This window comes from Battus philenor, unplaced genomic scaffold, assembly GCF_028537555.1.
Source record: "Battus philenor isolate CCGP_79_NKW_IND1 unplaced genomic scaffold, ilBatPhil1.0.hap1 SCAF_18, whole genome shotgun sequence".
In the NCBI taxonomy this organism is placed as follows: Eukaryota; Metazoa; Arthropoda; class Insecta; order Lepidoptera; family Papilionidae; genus Battus; species Battus philenor.
In genome coordinates this window covers 601,874-625,927 of record NW_027181680.1, presented here as the reverse complement: position 1 = coordinate 625,927, position 24,054 = coordinate 601,874, and the positions used below count along the sequence as shown (strand labels likewise).

At 34.9% G+C, this 24,054-nt stretch overlaps 1 protein-coding gene across 1 annotated transcript in view; it reads left to right on the top strand.

The window, feature by feature from the left end:
* The window catches only part of form3 (formin 3), a 141,162-nt gene that overhangs the window by 77,804 nt on the left and 39,304 nt on the right, over positions 1–24,054 (top strand). Inside the window, exon 3 of the mRNA XM_068763516.1 lies at positions 1,881–1,912. The gene's annotated coding sequence lies outside the window, so the exon portion shown is untranslated. The remainder of the gene's footprint in view (positions 1–1,880; positions 1,913–24,054) is intronic.

Sequence of the window (24,054 nt, the reverse complement as noted above, 5' to 3'; positions counted from 1 at the left end):
TCAGAATGCTGACCTGTTGAGAAGGGCCGACCAGAAACTCAAGAATTGCTCTTTTAAATGAAATTTGACTATTTTTATGGGTCAACAAACCATGTTTCACATATTTCGATCAACTAAATACTCTTGAATGCTATTGTTTTTATGTTTAAAACTAAGAAACGGATCGTCAAAGATATCTCGTGGAACTTTATTATATTGAAGTCAAGATTTAGATGGTACATATTTATTTTTATTTCTTGTATTAATCATATTTCTGTCACTATTATTCGTATAAGATTTAATATCATTTTTCTTTAAAAACACATGACACGCGGTATTTTAAGTTTTGGTCGACGTATTATTTTTCACAGCTATTACCAGCTCTTTTAAAGTACTTTTAGGTTTATATCGAAATAAAAAGGAATTTTGAATGAATCTCACTCTGTTTGGCACTAATCGGTGTAACATAACTCCTGAAGATGCCCCGTGGAGGGGTGAAACACGTGTTTAGTAATTTGGCGGTAGTGGTGTTTGCCGCATGCGCATTTATGAGCGGGCTGGCGGGCGGTGCACTTTGTTGCACGACTACCACTGCATATGCGGAAGTGGCTAAATATTGGTCCTTTTCTTACTTAGGATGGACTTCCGCAAGGTAACGCCTGATTCCATTAAATACTTGAATGAATCCTCTGAAAGTTCTAGAATCATGTATAAACATGTTAAATTAAATATAAAACACTTTAAATTAAATATAAAACGTTTCGTCTAAATCTATTTTCCTACACGAGTCACGTCGATTGGTTAAACAAAGTTAAACAATTCGCAAATATGTCAGTTTACGTCACAATTTCCTTCACCCACAGCCGCATAGCAAACACGATGCAAAGATAGCCGTTAAAGAAACAAGTAAGCATCTTCAAGGTCCACGCGACAGGGGTTCTCAACCTTTTCATAGCTTACCGAAAATAAAATAAAATTATATATAGCTATATGTCGAGTGACAGCCTAAAATCATGTATCAATAGGTTTCTAATTCTCCATGTTTTGCTTTAACATTTGACGTATTCTTTTGTATTTAAATTTTAAAAAAAAGTTTTAGAGTGAAAAGTGTAGATCAGTGTTTTCCATCATAGGGCCCATGTATTATAAGGGGGCAATTGGATTATCAAGGTAGGCAATTCGAAAATGGCCTCGATACGTATTTAACCTTTTCGCTTTGATATTAAAATTATATATGTAACATAGGAGAACTTAAGAATTTTATAAATCCTAAGGTGACACTGTGATCTTTGAACTCACTGGACACTGGATTTTCTGAGTATTTACATAACTTTAAATGTTAGAACAGCACAACGTGCAACTGTGACGTATATCATAATCGACTGTCCTTTGTACAATAGAATAGGAAATAAATAATGTAGAAACTGTATTAAATACATAGACACAGATTAAATATACACAAACTGATTAGCATATACTCTCAATCTAAGATATCTATATCTTAGATTGAGGCAAATACCTTTCAGTGGACGTCTATTGGTTGAAACGACGACGAATTATTGTTATTTATAAAAATCACTATTAATCTCACATTTTTAAAATTAAATTATTAAATAATTTATATGGTAAGATTATATAAGATAGATGAACTTTTTTTTATTTGCTATACATTTTTTTTCTAGTAAATATAATATAAAAAAAAATCCGGGCCGAAAGTTGAGAACACCTGACTTACGCCATTGGCCCGGCACTTGCAGATCGATTGTAACGTATCGGTTGCGTATCGCTTTGCTAAACGTACGCGGCTCGCGTGACAAGCGGCATCCGGCGCATCGGCGGAGATAAAACGCTATTAACGGTCTCTGATGAATTTTTCATGACACGATGTGTTTTGCTTGCAGGTGCCCCTGCTGGTGTGCCGTGGATGGTAGCTGTAAGTTTGCTGTATATATCTAAGCATGATATAGCTTCTGATATGTAGACTATAGATCAGCAGGCTTCCTATGTGGACGGCACTAAAAGTGCAAAGGAGAGAGATTGAACCAGAAATGAGATTCACGAATGGACTAAGATCACTTCAGTATCTCGAAAAATTGGTAACCTGAAGTCGCATAATGACATTGAAACATCGCGCACGATCATCTTAAACACACCGACCTGACCTATTGAAATACTATAATATGCTAATACTCCAGCCATCCGTTTCTCTCCAAACATTTTGCGTACAACAATCATGCATTCATATTAATGTAATTAATGTATTTATAATTAAAATTTTTATTTTATAATTATTTATTATTTTTACTAATTATATGGTAACATATTATATTTAAATAATATGTTACCATATAATTATTAAAAATAATATTGTATAATATGGCGGAGGCATTTGCCTTGGCGTCTATCTGCTGAAAATATAAAAAAGATCGTTAGTAATATAATAAAAAATCTTCATTTCATTCTATACAAATGACTTAAAAATTAGTAATTTTAAATAGTAGTTTGATGATTTTGTTTTAATTTTGTATGGACCTCCTCAGGGTAAAAGCTTCCTCCAAAGCTTACCATTTTTCTCTATCTTTGGCAACTTCAAGCCACCCGTGACTTGCAGTTGCCATGATCTCGTCAGTCCATCTGGCATTAGGTCTGCCTCTTGCCCTGATACCTCATGGTCCTGTTCATTTTATAACTCTTGTGTCCACCTGTTATCAGCGAACTTCGCCAAGCGACTTGCCAAGCTTCGCTTTCTTTGAAGGGAATAGTTAAGTATATCAGCTATACACGTTTTTTGTGGGCTATATTCCTATACGAGGTTCCTATTAAATCCTACTAGTCCAATAGTGGACAATATTCCGTACCTTTTAAAAGTAGGCCTATGTTCCACCAAATGGAACATTATAACGCAACATAAACCAGATGTGTCCACTTTAATTGCCTTCATTTAATATTGTTTATTCTCTTACACTTGTCGTAGCACTCATCAACAAATATGTGGCGTTTATCGCTATTTATGCCCATTTATATCGTTTTATGCGGACACGATATCGTAAATGGTAAACACTGTACAATCGTTGGAAGGATTCCGCGAGTTCGCATATGGTTCATCGCCCTATATGGTGAACAACTTACTTCCTAGATCGTATTGCGTCTAGATTATCAAACAAAGGCACTGTTGGAACGTTGTGATATTAATTAAACCTTTTTTATATCTGCTCATGTCAAATGTTGACGGAGAACGTTAATTGGTACAAACATATTGTTGGATCGTTGACCCAGCTAGTGAGGATACTAACTTTATTGTACAACAAAGAATAGATTGTCATAATAGGTCCTGAAAAAAATCCGATATATATGAGCAGTGGTAGTATAGTGGTAGAGAACTAATTCTTGCGATCATAGTTCGCGGGTTCGATGTCCGAAAAACATTCTTACATAACTCACACTTTGTATATTATTTATATAAGATTGCCATTGCACACAAATAAATTTCCAGATTAATACAATATTGGAATTGCCAACCCGCCTGCCAAGTGTGGCGATTATGGCATTTCTTTTGATAGATATCTTTGGGGGAGGGTTATGCCATGCAGAGGCATTTATTGGCAGAAATGACGATGACGATAAAATACATTAAAATGTAATATATTTCGTAAATATGTCTGTTATGTGAGTGTGCTTTTAAATATATAATTATAAAGTGTATTTAACTAAATATTAAAAAAAAAGATTCGACACGTGGCATGGTCTCTCAAAGAGCAATGGAGAGGGCTGTGTGGTGTTTCACTACGAAATAGAAACATGAATGAGGAGGTCTGCAGAAGTACCAAGGTCATGGACGTAAGTGAAAGAATTGCTAATTTTTTTATTTAATGGAATCAGGCGTTACCATGCGGAATTCCATCCTAAGTAAGAAAAGGACCAATATTTAGCCACTTCCACACATGCAGTGGTAGTCGTGCAACAAAGTGCACCGCCCGCCAGCCCGCTGATAAATGAGTATGCGGCAAACAATGCGAATCACACAACCGTCACCGCCAAACTACTAAACACGTGTTTCACCCCTCCACGGGGCATCTTCAGGAGTTATGTTACACCGATTAGTGCAAAACATAGAATTGCTTGTCTGGAGTGGTATTAAGTGGGTCACATCGCTGCAACTGATGGCGGTTGTAGACAAAAGGTTCACGAGTGGCGATAGTCAATAGACGAGGGTGAATGCTAGAAGATCGAGACTGATCATTGTGGCAATGTTTGTTGAAAGCCTTTACCTTGCAGCGAGCGTCTGTACGCTGTAATAAAAGAACTATATCATTCAAATGTTTTTAGTTGATTAAAATGATTGAAACTTGATTTGTTGTCATATTCGCAGGGTTGGTATTATAATAAAAAACTTTTTATTAATTTATTTTAAAAATTACATCGAGGTTTTGACTAGATTAGAGTTCAAGTACGTAGCCGGTGTTAGCTGACTACAGTAATGTTAAAATAAATACATTTAAAAAACTTTTAAGTTAAACGGTTTTTTGATACCCATATTGTGGTGGTTGTGGAAAAATATGTACCTAGTCCGCCATATTGGAACGGCGTCCATCTTGAATTTTAAATTTTGACATAATCATCGTGTTTTACTAGTCTAGCCCTTTCATTTGATACCCATATTGAGGGGGTTAAGGAAAAATACGTAATCCGCCATTTTGTATCGGCGGCCATCTTAGATTTATAATGTTATCGATTTTATTATATTGTATTGTCATCTAAATTAAATGTGTGTACCAAATTTCAGATCAAACTGACAACGGGAAGGTGCTTAAATTTCAATTTCTAATTTTGATCCAAATAAATTCCGTACGGGTCGAGCTAAATAAAACCGTTTAATAATTGACCATTACGTGCGTGTAAATGCGTACTTATATAAAGATATATTGAATTAGAATGTGACCTGAGATTGACATGAGGAACACTTCGAGCTCCCGGGAGTGTACATCCGTTGTGGAACGTATGTCGTTGTTACGCGCGGTGCATGAGTCGCCGGAAATATAACCATTCATTTCCGGTCCAGTCAAGGGCTCTCACACTTGGTAGAGATGGACAATATTTCTTTATAGTATCCTATGAACCATATCCAATGCACCAGGGTTTTCACACAGATATTCATGGAGTATTGAACATAGTTGTTAATGTATACATCAAATATATTTAATGGAATCAGGCGTTACCTTGCGGAAGTCCATCCTAAGTAAGAAAAGGAACAATATATAGCCACAGAGTGAGCTTTTGAAAGTAAGCTGTTTGGCACTAATCGGTGTAACATAACTCCTGAAGATGCCCCGTGGAGGGGTGAAACACATGTTGAGTGATTTGACGGTGGCAGTTGCGTGATTCGCATTGTTTGCCGCATATGCATTTATCAGCGGGCTGGCGGGCGGTGCACTTTGTTGCACGACTACTGCATGTGCGGAAGTGGCTAAATATTGGTTCTTTTCTGACATAGTTGTTAAGTTTAGTAAGGGATAAATATCTATATTTACAGCCAATAAACACATAGGCCGCCCTCAAATATAGCCACGTTGACGGGTCAAACATCCTACGACTTCCTGGAAACATAATTTTGTTGTAAGTACAACTAGTGGGGCGCCGCCCATGCCGCGTCTATAGGCTGGTGTTAGCCACTCGAAGCTTTTCCCCTTGCAAGATCAGAGGAGCAGTTCTTCGAGCTATGTCAGTGATCTTGGTTCTTATGCTGATCTCTTCATTTCTCCGAGCCGAGCTGAACAATTTATTAAAACTATATTATGTACAGTCATTTATTTCTATAAACCTTTTTTTTAATTAAGTGTCCAAATCTCATATAATACTAAGGCTGTTGTAAAAGTCACCACAAAACAAAGATGTCTGAGTTTGTTGTGGATTTTTTTTAGATTAGAGAGCATTAGAAACGCTTGTAGATATAAATGGAAGCATGCCGTTAAGGGAGGAAAAGTTCAATATGATTCTATTTTTTTGAAACAAATTGGATACTTTTTACTTCTAATTCTGATAATCATTTTCATGATGTACACGATAGTTTACACGATAGCGGTCATTGTAAAATATAGTTGAATAAAACAATAATGAATGATTGTGTACTTTCCACAGACAAATAAACAAATAAATACATTTAAAAAACTTTTAAGTTAAACGGTTTCTTGATACCCATATTGTGGTGGTTGTGGAAAAATATGTACCTAGTCCGCCATATTGGAACGGCGTCCATCTTGAATTTTAAATTTTGATATAATCATCGTGTTTTACTAGTGTAGCCCTTTCATTCGATACCCATATTGAGGGAGTTAAGGAAAAATACGTAATCCGCCATTTTGTATCGGCGGCCATCTCAGATTTATAATGTTATTGATTTTATTATATTGTATTGTCATCTAAATTAAAAGTGTGTGTACCAAATTTCAGATCAATCTGACAACGGGAAGGTGCTTAAATTTCAATTTCTAATTTTGATCCAAATAAATTCCGTACGGGTCGAACTAAATAAAACCGTTTAATTAGTGGAGAATTTTGAATTTTCGTAAACAAATTCCATACATGATATAAGCAGTGGTTGTCTGCAGGTAAAATGAGACTTGCGATATAGGTCGTGAATTCGATTCCCTGGATACAATATTATAATTCACACTTAAAATTAATTTGTGAGGACAACATGTTCGTTCATTGACCCAGTCAGTCGGTATACTAGATATACACTTTATTATACAACAGAGAATAGATTGTTATAATAGGTCGTGAAACTATTCGAGTGATATTTTTTTAAGGTTAATATAACTAAAGTATAAATGACCAGTAATGGTACTTGCGATAGTATGTAGCGGGTTTGATTCGTGATACAATGTTGTGTTATTAACACTTTATGCAATAATTATCTAGGATTGCCGCTGACGAGTTTCCAGATGATGGACAGGAACATCCTCTGCGTACCATAATACCACACTGCGACTTCAACCTGCCTGCCAAGCGTGGCGATTATGATACATCCCCCAGAGATATTTTTATTGAAAGCCTATTATTTGCAGTTAATAGACTGAAAAGACAATTCCTGATACATAATTTATAAATCACGCGATCCCACTAACTAAAATAACTTCAAAGGAACCACAGTAAAGAAATTTTCAATTTAAATTTAAAATATTCATTTTATTAACTAAATAAAATAACTTAGAAACCTTCGTAGGCTCAAACACAATAACTTTGCTAAAGATCATCACATGATAAAATGCATAGTTTACGTTTATATAAAGGACATACAAACATTAAATTATGTATATATGTTATATATATCTGTCGCACGAAATACAACGACCGACAAAACGTTACATAGGTAGTGTGGGACAGAGATAGTGCTCTACAAAGCCGAAATTAGCCGATTGTCTCTTTCCAAACGTCGATGTGCAATATTTATAGCCGGGTACATTTTTCTTTACTATTATGCATCTATTTATATATTTTCTGCGTGCACAATAAATAATATAGGGTGGGCCAAAAATTTTTGCAAATAGCAACACTTGATTTCTTCAAAACCGTGAGAGTAAGGAGACGGAGCACATGTCGACGATGTAATTTTTAAAAAATAAATTTTAATAAATGATAAATACGGTAAATAAATCATAAACAAAATAGCATTTGTACTTTTATTTCTACACATGTTTCAAAAGTGTAAAAATTTATGGCCCACCCTATATTAAATAAATATATACAATTAATAGTAATAATGCGTGAAACAGGTTAACCGTGCTATTTTTTAAGTCGATACAGCAGTTCGTTATTTCCCTTGGCACAGCCCTATCATGTGTCAATTCGTTGCATTCATGGCGGACAATGGGTCGTTGTGGCCATGTATGGTGACCATAAACCTGCCTTAATCCGGGACACCAGTGCGTCACGCTAACGAGTGGTTATATTACAAGATACAGCGATAGATAGATACGCCTTTTGATATGGAATATTTTAATTTAATTTTAAAAAAACGTACGTGCTATATAAAGATAAAATTCATCTATACAACATTGGAACTTTGAACCCTTATTTATCGCCAACTAATTTTATTAAATTCTTGACTCTTCTCTGCTTTGCAAGGTGTTATAGTTGTGGAGAACAAGCAAGAAGACTTTCCACAAAAACACATCTAATTAAGTTTAACGCAGATTTATATTTTATCAGATGTAGCCTAAATGAAATCAAAATAATCAGGCGACATCACTGCCAAGGATTATTGTCATTTTAATTTTCATTTATTGAATTATAAGACTTTTCCGTCGATTTACTTTTAAAAATCGTTTTGAATTTTACATATAGTAATGCAATATAATTTTGCGGAATTTTATTAAAAAATCCGATTCCGTTTATTATGAATTGTTTAGATTTTTTGCAGTCAAAACTTTAGTACAGTCAGTTTTTCACGGTGCCTTGTAGAAATCTGGTAGCGTGTTAGCTGGGCTACCTGTGGATGTTAAACCACGCCTTCTATACTCTACCGTTATCCCGAGTAATGAATGAATGTTACAAAGGCACCAGTGTGAATGTGTATTTCGTTTGCTATCAATATGGTAGAGTTTATCTAAAAATTAAAAGTTTCTTACATATATTATTAAATCTTATTATTAAATCTTTTTAAGTGATCACTATTTTTAAAAATAGAATCTATAATTTTTTATTATTTGAATTTATGTTCCACAGACATTAGCGTCAGTGCCTTTGTTTTTACAGTGTAGTTTGATATTTCCGAAAAAAATATTATGTTCATGTTTTTGCATGTTACAGTGTTTACTAAATCTCTGAAACTTTTCTTAACTTTAATCTTTAAAAAAAAATTGATTAATATTCAACCAATTATAATGATTATTTTTAAATCATTAGTGCCTTCTTTATTTTTAACGCCCTAACAATGTCCAGTTTGCGAGCATTTCGTCGTCCCAACTCCATATTGGCATCCTCAGGTTGTGCACCAGTATCTGTGCGGCGGTTGCCGTGTTCACCACATCGAACCTTGCGATCGCATCTTGAGTCTCGTCCGTGCAATACACGCACGTGTGTGACGTGATATTGCTACCACCGCATGATGGACACTGTTGTACATCCCGAGGGTGTCTTTTCTTCGAAGGGTGACGACCGCCTCGCTCTTTAGCTCCTGAGCCTTGTGGATGGTGTCCTTGAAACTGTCTCTGTACTGCCTTCGCTAATGAGAATTTATTAATCTACTTAGTAGAAGTAATCACTATATACAGAGGTATCATAAATAAATTTAAATGCATTAAAACCTTTCGGTGATCAATGTTTTATTCATAACCCTTTAAACCTTTTAAATTCTACATATCAACATGTATTATAAGAAGTGTATAAATAAATAAATAACACACTTCACCATAACCAAACCCACCATTATTAAATGTTAACTGTATCCTTGTGTAATAGTCAAGTCATAAGTAAACAAGTGACATGTGGAATAAGTACACAAGCACGCGTCTTGTCGCACAAACACACGGTGTAAAGACACAAGACCTTATAAACCGATAAACCGAATAAATAAACTTCATTACCGCAACATACGCTTCCGTAAGGGATACGGTATATTAGCTTTGAGAAAGCGATTCATAAAAATTTCAATTTATTCAAATTGATTTTGCTCAAAATCGTGTAAAATTTTGTTTTCTTATTTATATATAGGACTTTTAATTTTTTTTCTCTTCATTGATATTTACTTAATTATTTCATCTATACAACTTAACAGTGGTAGCCCAGGGTTCAATTTCCAGGATACAATCTTATGTAATTCACATTTTGTCCATTAATTATTTAAGATTTCCGCTGCTAATAAAACAAGTTTCCAGAGGATGAGTCGTAGTATCCTCTGCGTACCTTACTACCGCACTGCGATCGCCAACCCGCCTGCTAAGCGTGGCGATTGTCATATATACTTCCATAGAAATCTCCGGACATGGTCAGTCTATGACAGAACTTTTGTTTCAATTAATTTACAATACATTTTTATTACCGTTCTCTTCTGTCTGATATGACGTAATAAAGTTATTTTTGGCCTATGTCTTGTAGTAGGCTTTTATGGGCCGGGGAATTAAAGGACGGGTAATGCTACTTCCGAACGGTGTTTTTGGAAATCCATAGAAGAAGTCTTTGTCCAGAAGTAGACGTTATATGGGTGAAATAATTATGAATAGAATTGTGTGCTTTTTTTAGTTATATATAGTGTATGTATAAAAGTTTGTTTAAAATTTTTTTTCTCGCTCTCAATAATCGCCACTACACTTTACTCGCTACCGCTCATGACGCGAACGCTACCGCTTGTCGCTGTGTCCGCACCACGATGCATCGGCGCGGGCGTCGCGGCAGAGACCTTGGGGACCGGTTACTTACGCAATCGCTCCGCTCAGCAATGTGACAGCTAGCCTAGTTCCAAATGTTTTCTCTGGTTTAAAATGCATCGAGCAACAATTGCATCCACTTGTTCGTAATAAGTCAAGAACACATATTGTTAACGTGAATTATACATTCACATGCACATACATGGTGTTTGATTATAGCTGTAAAATCTTTAAAAGTGTGATATAGCTTATGATAAAAATGCTCTGAAGCCTTTACACCTATTTACAACCAAACTTTATAAAGTGATCACTCTGAAATATTTTTTATATAGGTATGTGATAAACCAATAACTTCTGGGAGCACAAAGTCTACAGACATATAGTATAGAATAATTAATTTTAATATGTACCAAGCCCAACTTTGTAAACCCATTTTCTTACTATATTACTACCAAGTTATTTATTTTTAAATCCATTTATTTTTCGATAGGATATATGAACTTTATAATAATTGACAGCAAATAAACTATACATATATCTCTTTAAAGATTTTATGTCTATAACAAATCACCTGTACATAAATAACAAATATTCACCTTGCAAGATCCCTAAAGTTTCCATTGGTACGAAATATACTGTAAAATAGAGAGGATTAAACCGAATTGATCCTTGGAAAATGATGTTTTGTATATTTTGGAGTCTTACTTGATGTTTTCTTGGAGTTTTACGTATTATTCTCCGGTATATACTATAAAAAATACATTTATGTTAATATACAAGTAAAATAAGTTTTTTTATATTTATTTAATTTAAAATAATGATTTTCTATTTCTTTTTTATTGGATATATTGAAGAATTAGTTGATATCAAACAAAAACAAGTATGTCTTGTATCCTGAGAGGCTTCACATAGGGTTACTTCTTAGACTGTCTAAATCAGAATTATCCAACGTGTAGCCCACACCCCAAAGGAGCGCAATTTGATTGTGAAGGGGGCGATATAAAAGTGGACTCACAAGAAGTAAAACATTTGGCTTTAATTTAAAAATAATATATGTTATATAGGGGGGCGTAATAATTTTATAAAGGCTAAGGTGGAGAACGCCCATAAAGGATTAGAAAATACTGGTTTAAGTGATTCAAAATGGAGGTTTCTCAGTCCGCTAAAGCCTAAAAACATGGCAGATAAATTGATGTAATAATTTATTACTTATATATTATATAGTAGATGTGAATGTGTAATTTATATATAGGAAAATCAAGATCAATGACGTAGCTCGACAAAATTACTTGTCTGTAGTGGCAGTGGGCAGAAAGGTTCTCAAGTGGCGACCAAGAAGGTTAGACAGTGTTGGTAGGCCCCTCACTACGTCGATCGAAGACAAGACCGATCATCGTGGCGACCTTAAGAGAGACTTATGTGTTGCAGTAATCGTCCGTCGACTGAAAAGAACCAGAAGAAAAAGAGAGAGAGAGTAAAAAAAACTCTAAAATTAAAAAAAAAATGTCCCTGTCACATAAATAAGGTAAGAGCACGAGAGGTAAAAGGTAAAAACAATAGTGATGTACAAAAATAAAAACGTGTGCCTTGATTCGAACCCATAACCTAGTGTCGACGCTACCAATGTTCTAGAATGTGCTAAAATTAAACAAATTAAAATCTTAACAAGTGTTTTCCGGCTGGCACATTAAGTTCGTACGTATTTGCACTCGTGGGACTATAAATTTGATACTCCAGAGGGGCAATGAACCGAAAATTCCGCGACCGCTTTTTTTGCACTGCTACGACTTAGTCTTATATAGTCTGTGTAAAAAGATGAAGATGATTAATGGAATTATAAATCAAAGCTCATCCTAAAACGCATTAAATTTTTTTGTTTACTGATTCGACAAAACAAGGGGCTTAAATAAAACTTTTAGATATGTTGATAATTGGCATTGCAAGGAAACGAATATAACTCGAAACGCATAGCTACAATTGGGATAGTAATAAAGGGACTAATATATAGCTACTTCCGCTATGCAGCAGTAGTCGTGCAATAAAGTGCGCCGCTCGCCAACCCGCTGATATATGCGCGTGCGGCAAACAATGCGAATTACACAACTACCACCGTTAAATCACTCACGCGTATTTCACCCCTCCACGGGGCATCCTCAGGAGTTATGTTACACCGATTAGTGCCAAACACAGACTCTGTGTCTATACATTGGTCCTTTTCTTACTTAGGATGGACTTCTACAAAATAACGCCTGAATCCATTAGATATTAAAATGGATATTAAAACGGCTGAAAAAAAGAGAAGAAGAAGTAATGGTTTAAAAACCTCTGTGCACTGCATACTAAAAATTTATACACGGTTCTCACAGAAAATAAGCACCCAACTATCACTATTACACTTATTGTGAAAATGAAATAGCTTGTGCGTTTCCTAGAGCCATAAACAGAATCGGCTGCAATCATCCGGCTCGAGGTGCGGCTTACAGCAAACCTCTTTATACAGTTGCCTTCTTACAAAAGCCATTGTTACGCGAAATTGGATCCCCCGCGATGTAGACAAAGACCGGCTAGGTGGACAACACTTTTTGGGGACACCACATTTAAATTCAAGAAGACTGGGAATCGCAGCGTAGAATGCCCGTCTACTATGTGAAGAGACCACTTTATTAAAGTCCTTAAAAGACTGATCGACCACATTCTCTGTCACCTAACCACTAGGCGATGCACAGATACATTAAAAAAGATAGATGAAACAAGTTAATGTCATATAACACGAAAAATAAAAAAGTGAAATCAAATAGAGAAGGAAAATAATCACATAAAAACATCTTATGTAAATATACTAATGACTACTACTTATTTATGTATACATATATATATATATATATATATATATATATATATATATATATATATATATATATAAACACCATACCAGACCCACATAGAAATATATATACATACATATATCTATTTCTATGTGGGTCATAAATTTATGACAATTGTGGGGTTGCACACATATAAATAAATAAATATATATATTTATATATATATATATATGTGTTCTACATATATTATGTCCAGCAGTAGCGTTTACGGCTGAAATGATAATGATGAAAACGTTATCTATAGAAGCAAATAAAATTGGAGTGTCTGTTTGTAATATTAACTACTTTTTACTATACGCATATAAATTTATACATAAAAATATTTACCGTATATATACCAAAAACCATTTTTTTATTCTTGTCTGTTTGTCTCTTTGTTATACCAAAAACTATTTTTGTCTGTCTGTTTGTTCGTAAAGCTTAGTCTCTGAAATGGCTTGATCGATTTTGACGGGACCTATAATGACAGGTAGCCAATTTAATACGGAGTAACATAGGCTGCTATTTTTTTTAAAAAATCTCAGAAAAAAAAACACTAATTAAACATTTTTTTTGTAAAATTTTGCGTGGACGTAGTCGCAGGCGCAGCTTATTAATAATAATATTTGTAACGAAGCTAGTTGAATATACTGATCGTTACAAGCTGTTTTTGATACTACTAAATTTTAACAGTAGAAAAATAAAACATGTTTAATGTACTCTGTCATTATTTATATTTATATATTTATACGACTAATGTGGTTCAAGCGTGAAATAAAATAAACATACGAAACTTAATAATAAATTAGGAACAGGTCAAAAACAAATCAGTAGACCCATTTTTGAGGATTATGCTTAATAATATATAAGCGTCATAATTTCAGCTGAACGTTCACGGCTGAACAAAAGCCTCCTCCTTGCCTCCAGCATCTTCCGATTATCTTAACAATATCGTGTCCACCTTTTGTCCGTGGTTTTTACTCCAAAACTTTAAGACCGCACTGCATATCTGCAAGATACTACATAAATATAGGAAAATCCTAGAGTTATAACAATCATGGTGACAATACCGCGAATGTAAGCGTGGAGTGAAAGTGACCTGCGGCTCGGTGGTGACCTTTCGTCGCTGTTAGCGCAGGACTTATGGGGGAAACGGACACTAAACAATGGTATACCTACATTACAGTACTAGGGCAAATCCTTTTGTTACGACTGTTGCTTAGAACAGTTTAAATACTATCTCTTTGGTACCATTTTTCAAAGTATTTTTTTAAACGTTTGCGAAAGTATAATGTGTTTACCTCTTTGAAACATTTAATGCCGAAAGTAAGAAAAAGACCAATATTTAGCCACTTCCGCACATGCAGTGGTAGTCATAGTCACTCTGTGTTTGGCACTAATCGGTGTTACATAACTCCTGAAGATGCCCCGTGGAAGGTAAAACACGTGTTGAGTGATTTGGCTGTGGCGGTTGAGTGATTCGCATTGTTTGCCGCATACGCATTTATCAGCGGGCTGGCGGGCGGTGCACTTTGTTGCACGACTACCACTGTATATGTGGAAGTGGGTAAATATTGGTCCTTTTCTTACTTCGGGTGGACTTCCGCAAGGTACCGCCTGATTCTATTAAATATTTAATGCCATGACTTGGACATCATGAGATGGTGGTCAGATTACTCAAAATCTACATATAACAGAATCAAATTATAAATCTTTCTTCTATGACTAATATATTGATTTTACATCTATAACCAATATATGGTTGTATGTAGAAGTAATAGTTGAATGTATATCTCATTTTTCAGCAAGCTTAAAACCTTCTACCCCCTATTTTCAAACACCTTGTATAAAGTGATTAATATGAGATATGTTACGTTAATTTATTTTTCTACTTATGCGATAGGATAATAACTTTAACAGTACAGAGCAGGGATAGACAGTAAATAATAATTAATTTTAATATATAATGATACGAATTTTGAAAATCATTTTATTTACTATATTAATATTACCTTATTTATTATTTTGGAAGAACCTTTGAATTTAGAATAGGCTGTAACATATTTTCTGTAAGCCATAGGAATTCTCCCAGGATCATTACGATTACCCAAAATGATATTCTACAATCCTATGTTGTCGTTTCAACTTGTGGTCCGACTCGTGGGGTGACCACTCGGGAAACTTTCGGCCCCAACGCCACTTTGACCAATTAATTATACATTCACCCTTTTAAAGATTTTACGCCAATAACCAATAACCGTGTGTATATTCGATGATTACAATGACAAATATCGCATAGGTTTAAGTGTGAACATGAGATAATTCTTAAAATAAATATACAATTTTAAGACAGTTTTGAACGATAAGCTGCGCAACAACTCTTTAAAATCTCGCCACCGTGTGACTCATTGGCACAGATAAAAAATCAAAAGGTTAAGTTCGGATTAAATTCGAGTCACGGACTTTAATTATTTAATAAACGCATTCTTATTTTAAAATATTACGTAACGGTATAGGTGTGGCTAAAATAAAAAAAAAATATGTTCCTTTTTTAAAATCCACTTTCGAATTGACTCAACAATAATCTAATATATAAAATTCTCGTGTCACGGTGTTCGAACTTGAACTCCTCCGAAACGGCTTGACCGATTTTTACCAAATTTTACATGCGTATTCAGTATGTCTGAGAATCGGCTACTATCTATTTTCCATACCCCTAAGTGATAAGGGTGGTCCACCCCTAAATTTTATTTTTAATTTTTTTAGACAATTTTTTTGGTTTTTATTTTATTATGATACAGCATACAAAAATACATACAAACCTAAATTTTCACCCCTCTACAATCAACCCTTATCTTACATTTGTTAATTAAAAACTTTAATTTTTTTTGCAAAACAACGTTTGCGGGATCAGCTAGTAAAAAATATAAACATGATACCCTGGTATTGTTAAATATACTCATCATCATCATTACGACTGATAGATGAATCGTCTTGCACTGCCTGCATCTGGACCCTGGCTATTTCGGTCCACCTAGTGGCTCGTGGCCACTTGAAAGTCAACAGCCGCGGTTTACACAAGACCTACTGCCATTTCAACCGAGCAAATTTTCAAGCAACTTCAATGCCCTTGGTTTATATGATCTCATTTCTCGCAGAGTTCCGCGCAGAAACCTCTCCATACTTATATAATATAGCTAAACTAGCGTTAAAAAAACTGATTTGTCGTTGTCACTTAGTATTGAAATGAACCTTCACCGATGGTGGAGTAATTATATTTAAAATTATGTTTTATCTACAAATGCAATATCTCTGACCTCATCTTTGAATTAAGGTTCTACTATTGTCTCGGATGAAGTTAGCGTTGTTAGTCCTGGGGCCTTTTACAGCTTCATCGGAACAAAGTTCACGGAACGAAAGGGTCCGTGAAATATTCCAAATTTAAAATAACCTATCCTATTTTAAAAACTGCTTGTGACGGAACGCAAAATCATGCGGAAGATCTTGGGACCAGCGAGAAATCAGGACGGATCTTGGAGGCTCCGAAAGAATGCCGAAATTGAGACTTTAGTAGCACAGCCAAATATCATTGGCGAATATAAAGCTCAACGAATCCGCTGGCTTGGTCACTTGGAGCGAATGGGATCGGATCGGAGCGTGAAGGTAGCGTACCTGGAAAAACCGAGGGATCGAAGGCCAGTGGGTAAACCCAGGTATCGCTGGATCGATCGCGGTGAGGCAGACTAGCGCGAATTGAATGTCAACCAATGGCAGACGATGGCGCAAGATAGAGGAAAGTGGAAGTCTTTCGCTTCGGAGGCTAAGACCCACTTTGGGTCAATGAGCCAGCGGAGTAAGTAAGTATCCTATTTTAGTTTGCACAAAATCGATTACATGAAGCGTATTTCAAGATATTGGCCTGGAGTTTGCTGAAGGCAGAAATCGCACGGAGTCAAATTAGGCGGATACGGTGGTTGCGGTATGATATCATATTGACACCATTCCAGACTTGAGGCGTTTGACCAAAAAAAGTATCTGTCAAAAACACCTTTTGACAGACAGACCCTCGGCAAATGTTTAATTTAATTAATTTTTTGTCACAGTATACATATATATATATATATACTAGCTGATCCCGCAAACGATGTTTAGCAAAAAAAAATATTTTTAATTTTCAATTTAAAAATAAGGGTTGATCGTAGAGGGGTGAAAATTTAGGTTTGTATGTATTTTTGTATGTTGTATCATAAAAAAAACAAAAAATTTCGTCAAAAAAATAAAAAAAATTTTAAGGGTGTACAACCCTTATCACTTAGGGGTATGGAAAATAGATAGTAGCCGATTCTCAGACCAGTAGGTCTGAGAATCGGCTACTTCAGTAGAATACGCATATAAAATTTGGTAAAAATCGGTCGAGCCGTTTCAGAGGAGTTCAAGTTCGAACACCGTGACACGAGAATTTTATATATATATATATATATATAATATATAAAATTCTCTCTATCATCTTCTCTAATCAAAAGTCGCGGGTTTGATCCCGAAATACAATCCTTCTTATTTCCTTTGTTGTACAGCGATTCAGGCGACGTGTCTATTCGGTAGCGAGATGTACAGAATGTACAAAGGGCACAGAAAAACAGATGCGTTCTTAGATAATAAATTTGGGTGCGTTCTAATTTACGCCACATATATATTACTATTGATGTATGGTATATAAGCAGTTGTATACCACATATAGCCACATATACCACATAGACTAGTGGTAGAGTGCTGAGATTTGCGATCACGTGTCGCGAGTACGATTGAATTATATATGTTATATATATATATATATAACATATATAATTCAATCGTGTATATATATATATATATATATATATATATATATATATATATACACCTACGAATTCAACATCTGACTGATATTATTTAGTTGCGTTAAGGAGTAATTGAGACGTGTTTATACCGTGTCGCATATCTGCCAGTGGCCATGCGGTACACATAAGGGCATCTGCGGAACCGGACGGCCTGACCAAATAGGGGGGAACCTTGCCGGAAGGCCACTCCGCCGCGCTCGAACAGGGGTCAAGTGGGTCGTTTTTACACGCGCAATTACCAGCGCACGCGAATGTTTTGCAATTTGTTCGTAATGAGTTAAAAGATATATATCTATTTATTTTAATACAAGTACATTTGTATGGAATTGATTATCTTTTATTTACCTTTTTTACTTTATTTTCGTCAAATAAAGAACTCAAGTCAACGATTAGTATTTAAAAGAGAAAAATTTTGATATCGTTCATCTAATGCATCAGTTCACTAAGCAAATTATTATATTATTTTAAAGGAATATATACTCGTAACATTGCAATAGGATTATTCAATTAGAATTCGGTCTGTGTTATTATAAATATTTCAAAAATCGGAAAGCCTATATTGTCGTTTCAGATATAGGCCTCCCTCAAAGACATCTTTGGAGGGATATACCACCATAGCTGCTCATCCTCTGGAGACTTGTTTATAAGCTTTGAAAAAACCTTATGTAATTAATGCATTAAGAGTGAATTATATGTAAGGCTGTATCCTGGAATCGAACTCCCTTAGTACTCTACCACTAAACTTGCATTGCTCAAAGAGAACACTGTTCGAGATAACAATACTGTTTTGTATTATCACATAGGATTTGTAATACACAAGTGTCCCATAAATCAACGACAAGTTTAAAATGTTTGAGAGGAGAGATCAAAAAATTGTTTAGCGTATTTTTTAAATTTTGGCTGATGGTGTTTTTATTATTCCTATGGCTACATTTTTTAAAAATCGAAAATACCTTTATTAAAGAAAGGATTTACAAGCAAAATAAACATTATAAGTAGTAAGCTACCACCGACACGGAACGCACGACTATTGAGATGAGCCGGCTAGAAACTCAACAGTTGCTCTTTTTTATAAATTTTAACAATTTTTAATATGTACATTATAATATCAAGCATGTAAATCACTCAATAAACCAATTTCCACGCGCTTCGATCAACAAAAAACTATTGAATTAATAAATGATATTTATTTCATATGATACTTTTAACTTAGACAAGAATTCAAACTAGAATGGCCGCATTTTGTTGAAACACGGAACCTATATTTTTAACATCTAATGGATTAAGGCGTTATTTCGCGGAAGTCCATCCTAAGTAAGAAAAGGACCAATATATAGACACAAAGTCTGTGTTTGGCATTAATCGGTGTAACATTACTCCTGAGGATGCCCCGTGGAGGGGTGAAACATGTGTTGAGTGATTTAACGGTAGTAATTGTTTCGCATTGTTTACCGCACGCGCATTTATCAGCGGGCTGGCGGGCTGTGCACTTTATTGCACGACTACTGCTGTATTGGCGGAAGTAGCTATATATTAGTACTTTTTAAACGGTTTTATTTAGTTCGACCCGTAAGGAATTTGTTTATTTATTTGGGTCAAAATTAGAAATTGAAATTTAAGCACCTTCCCGTTGTCAGATTGATCTGAAATTTGGTACACACATTTAATTTAGATGACAATACAATATAATAAAATCGATAACATTATAAATCTAAGATGGCCGCCGATACAAAATAGCGGATTACATATTTTTCCTTAACCCCCTCAATATGGGTATCAAATGAAAGGGCTACACTAGTAAAACACGATGATTATGTCAAAATTTAAAATTCAAGATGGACGCCGTTCCAATATGGCGGACTAAGTACATATTTTTCCACAACCACCACAATATGGGTATCAAAAAACCGTTTAACTTAAAAGTTTTTTAAATGTATTTATCTTACTATATTTTTAATACTACCGTCATTTTAGTGGATAGATGCCCACTGCAAAGGACAGACCTCTCCCAAAAACATTTATGGGGGGATATACAGTAATTGACGTGGTATTATAGTAAAGTAGAGGGCGCTGCTGCTCATCCTCTGAAAACGTGTTAGTGTCAGCTAGCTATCAATTCTATATAATTAATACATAAACTGTGAACTATACATAAGTCTATTCCGGCGATCAAACTGGACGTACGATCGCAAGTGCTCTACCACAGAGCTTCTTCTTCTTCTTGAAGTGCCTCTCCAACTAGTGGAGGTTGGCTATCAGCTTCCTGCTCTCTTCCTTATTTTTGGTTCTGCGTAATAGCTCAGCAGCGCTGGCGATTCCGGTCCACTCTCTAATGTTACGAAGCCACGACTTCTTTCTCCTACCAACCTTCCTTTTACCAGCGACCTTTCCCATCATGATAAGTTGAAGGAGATTGTATTGTAAGCGATTTTCCTTCGTTTTACTGTGAGCATTAGTGCGAGAGCATTACCACAGAGCTACTAATACTCAATTAATATTATCACTATTTACTAAAAAAATTTTGAAAAAAATATTACTTTTCCGGTGTTAACCTACTCTACTTCGATATCGAATCGTGTTAATACAAACTAACTATACATATGTTTAGAGTCTGTGAAAAGTGCGGTTGTGTTTTAAAGAACATTGTAACAATTTTACGAAGGTTAATTTATATTTTCCTTTACTGAAACTACAATATATGTTGGCTGCAGGCATACGAATGAGGCAGAGGCTTTTATCCGTGTGGTATTCTTTTGTATGATAACCGGCGCGAAAATTTCGTTACCACTAGCGCCATCTATTGTAGCAGTCGGAAGTTATTAATTCGCAAATATTTTAATGAATAAATATATAGTGTTACACTCCGTATTTCTGGTCTCCACGGTCACAATACCTTTGTGTTAAATTAGATTAATGCGCGTTTTGAATTTCGAACGCCATCAGTGATATAACTAATTGCTATGGCTTTTTTGCCCCCGTTATTGGGGGCTTCTAGTTACGCTTATCTTATTATTAGTACAGAAATAAATTTTACAATGATTTTTCATAAAAACTTTCCTATTCTCTCCTTCTCTCTCTCATTCTTAACGATTTCTCTCTTTCTTCCCTCTTTTATTCTTCACACTTTCCATCTTTCTCACAACATTCAGTTACATTATATTTACGCATCGCATACCATCATTCTCCACATTTGAAATTTTATTTATTTATATTTCCAGTAACTCCATTTATTTTTATTTCCTTCAATTTTTCTATTTTGTTTCACTTTATACAATACTATTGTAACTTTCTCATTTTCTATATAACAATTACTTCTCAATATTATAAATTGCCTTGTAACAAAACGCAAGAAAGTGTGGGTGGCTCTCTTCTTTTTCCAAAAGGGAAGCGATGCTGCCGCAAGCAATGTTACTCATTTCCATTTCACAAGTCTCCCTAAAGCCTCCATAAACTGGACAGCTAGTGATCACGTGCAACACGATCTGGTCCCACAGCTGGGTCACGAAAGCGCTGCTGCTATTACGTTAAGGTCTCCTAAATTATATATAGACTCTTTATAAATGTAAATATACCTTCTTCGATCACTACCGGCTTTTATCTTTCTTGCGGAGCTTTGATGTAAAATTGTTTCCACCCTGTAAAGCCTCCTTGATGGCTAAGTCATATGTTGATGACTTAACAGATACAAACTTGTGCGGTAACTTACCTTCGCCCGCTATACTTATAATTCAAAATCGCTTAAACATTATTTATGGCTACGAAATAAGGCGTTTGGTATAACGGTCTTTCCAAGATTCTAGTTTATTTTAAATCATTATTATTACGTCATCAGTTATGAATTCGAAAGACAATTTTTATGTAATATATTATTGAAGCAATAGAGTTCACGTTTTATGACGATATATCCTATTTTTAAAACACTAAGTTCGTGTAGAGCATGATTTTGGGCTTAAAAATCTCAAAATAGAGACTAAATAATTTAATCATTTATTATATTTATACTTATCTACTTTTTACAAAACTATATAGAAACACAAAGTAAATGTAACGAAAGAAAACATATAATAACTAAAGGAAGAAACAACTTATACATAGAGGTACAATAGGCGGTTTTATTGCTCGAAGCGATCTCTACCACACAACCTTTGGATGGAAATGAAAGACATGAATGAGAGGCCAGTTAGGGGTACTATACATATACATATAAACAAACTTTAACGTATATGTAGTTTGAATATATAATACAATCAGCGAAAATAATGATAAATGTGTAATATATCAGACTTCACTAATGGTGTTCCGGAAGGTAGCATTTTCGGACCATAGATTTAAAGACGCCAAACGTGATTTCGAGTAAAAAATTAGAAATAAACACTGTGGCATCTTTGTACAATACACAATTAAGTATACCACCCACGATCGCAGCCGAGTGGATGCTGCGATTCAAATTGAGAGCACGGGAGAGCGTTATTCAATTGTTCGCGGTTAGCCGGCACAGCGAGGCAAGTTAGTTGACCTTAGTCTAATGCCAAGGTTGTCAAGTTCAAGGTACAACTAGAACCTACTTGTAAATGAAGATTAAGAGGGTGAGAGAGTAGACAAATCAATCGCCGTCTTCACATATAACAGGTGTCATAGAAAAGAAAAGAAAATTAACATCATTTACTCTTTTTATTACTAATTGATTTGTGTAAAATTATCCTATTTATGTCTACGCTTGATCTGGCCGAAAGCAATGTTGTGATTAAAAATTAACAAAATATCACTTTTGAATTTGGAATCTGTCATTTTTAATTGATGGATCATTGTTTCCTTATTTACGCGTCAATATTTTTTTTAAATATTGCGATATTAAAATGGAGTGGAGTGAATAAGAGACCGAAATCGCTATGATTGTATTACATGGTAATAAAGTAGGTATGGTGCCATGTAAAAATTTTATAATCCTTCATACGCTTGATATTAGTCAGATGTTATTAAAAAGTATTGTGGTTTTTCTTAGTAACACTATTTATGTCTAAAATAAGTATTCGAAAAAATCCGATATCTGAACAATGTTCTATACACAAGATATATACGTACATATAACCCTCTATACTATATCTATACACACACACCTATCCCCCGATTTACACGGTAGATACGTTCCTGAGAAAAACGTGTAAATCGAAAAGCTTGCAGAAAATGCATAATTTTGCACGGGGATGGGTATATGTATATATATATATACACATATATATATATATATATATTTACCCTTTCATTCGTAACTCACAAATTGTTGCTGTCATTCTCTATTTTCATATTTGGTGGACGATAAATTCGGTATACAGATATGTGCATTTTTCGTCATTTCTGCCCATTGCAAGGAGTGTGCCTCTCCCAAATATATTTATGGCGGAATAAACAATAATTGCCACGCTTTGTAGGTAGGTTAGAGATCGTAATGTTGTATTATGGTACGCAGAGGACACAGCTGCTCATCCTCTGGAGCCTTGTTTGTGAGCAGTGGCAATCCTAAACAATTAATGTACAAAGTGTGAAAAAATAAATTGAATCTCGGGAATTGAACCCGCGAAATATGATCGCAATTCTCAGTCTTCCGGCACACGAGTACATTTATGTAACAACTTCAGAAGAGTCAATTATACAAATTATTTTTTGTTATTACCCTCCGTATTTGGACACGGTTTAATTGAGCAGTAAACGTAAATTGGTTCAAAGACTAATCACTTTTCAAGACACCCACGCGATACCTTTAGCGGTTGTATCTGACGGGTTATATGAGATGAATTAATCTTGACTCAGATTGCTTTATTATTAGTCCAGTTTCTACAGTGATCTTGTAACGTAATAACTAAAGGATTCAAATGGGTATCCAACAATAATATCCTTTGTAAATGCCGTCAGACAGATTTAAAAAAAAAAGAAAATAGATCTAGGTAACATTCAGGAATTACACCAATACCT